This window comes from Akebia trifoliata, unplaced genomic scaffold (genome assembly GCF_017979445.1).
Source record: "Akebia trifoliata isolate Shusen 1 unplaced genomic scaffold, ASM1797944v1 Contig00047, whole genome shotgun sequence".
Taxonomy (NCBI): Eukaryota; Viridiplantae; Streptophyta; class Magnoliopsida; order Ranunculales; family Lardizabalaceae; genus Akebia; species Akebia trifoliata.
This window is the reverse complement of record NW_028236805.1, coordinates 5,732-7,458: the sequence shown is the minus strand read 5'-3', so window position 1 is coordinate 7,458 and position 1,727 is coordinate 5,732.

Here is a 1,727-nt window from a genome sequence, read left to right as displayed (position 1 = left end):
TTTTTCATATAAATTAACAATTTGAACTTAATATGAGTTATCTTCTAAAAATTTATTATTTCTTTTAACTAAGATACATTTTTATTTTTGAAAAAAATATTTAATCTGTATCTTTAGTATAACAAATTATAATTAAGTTAATAATTTTATCGAAAATATATTAATTTTTTGAAAGGAAAAAAATTTATAATGATTTGAAATACATTTTTTCTCATTCAATTCTTGAGAACCAAAATCGATAGGTATTCGCGATTTTTGAAAGTTCCGATTCTAGTTCCATTTATTTTAGAATTGAATCGAAATAAATATAATGATTATGATTCTAAGTTCCTTAGGAATCGAATCGGAATTGACCTATTGACACCCTTATATAGGGAGACGTTAACCCACAATGGGACCCATAATTTTAATTATTACTGTAGAAACAATGAAACAAATACTAAAACTATGGGTTAGGCTCTCCGAGCCTAGGGTAGAATAGTTTATACTATGTAAACAACACAACACTACAAGTACCGATTAGTTCCAGTTCTTAAGAAATTAATAAGTAAAAAAATGAAAAAAAAACACCTCAAGTGATAAAAATATTTTCATCTTCTTTATAAATTAAGAGTATGTTTGATTGCATGGAAAGTGACTTTCCATGGAATTTGAAATCCATGTAAAAATAATGGTGGAAAATAGGTAGGATTGGAAAATCAAATTCCATTATTTGATTTTACTTGGATAAAATCATAGAAAAAATATTTGAGGAAGAAGAAAAGGGGGGAGGAGGAGGAGAAAGAAGATGGAGGAGAGGGAGAGGCCTGGAGTGGAGAAGAAAAGACTTGAAAAATGATAAGAGGGATAGGGGGAGGACATGATGGTGGTGGCGGCGGAGGTAAGTGAGGAAGAAGAAAGGAGAATGTGGTGGTGGTGGCGATGGAGGTGAGGGAAGGAGAAGGAGAATGAAGAGAAGAAGAAGAAGAAGAAAGAGAGAGAGAGAGAGAGATAAAAGGTGGTTAGAGACGGTGATGATGGCGATGACGATGGTGACGATGACGAGGTTAGTGTGATGGTGGCTATGACAGTGGTAGGAAAGAATAAGATATGAGTGGGGAAGAAGAAAATGATATTTTAGGGATGGAAAATATGAGTTGATTTCACTTTTCCATCCATATAAGTGGGAAAGTGAAATCCATGTTTTGGTAGACTTTTTTATTAGAGTGAAAAATCAATTTCCATGAAAAAATGCAATCAAACATTGGAAAAATGTCACTTTCCATGGAAATTGATTTTCTACCCTATTTTCCATGTGCAATCAAACATACCCTAAGTCTTTTCTATAAAAAAAAATACGAGAAATATAAGAAAATGCTTCTACAAATCATTGCAAAGTTTTTCCCTTTTTGGAACACATCACCTACAAAAATGATGAACAACATATTATGATCTTTCATGGTTGGATTTGAATTTCAAATATGGGAGTTTGGTAGTTGTCTATTTTCAAAGATCTTAGAAAAAAAAATTATGAATTTTAGTTTTTAAGTTTAATCTAGGCCATGAACTTTATTGTACTAAGGTGTTATTTGGGCAACCTAACACTCATTATGAACTTAAAAATATTATTAGTAAGGATGGCAAATCATAAATATAATAGCATAATATATAGAAAAATTACTTAAAAGACCCAGACGGAAGGATTTCTTTCTAATTAGTCCTTAAGTTTTAGAGCTTCTCTTAATAGT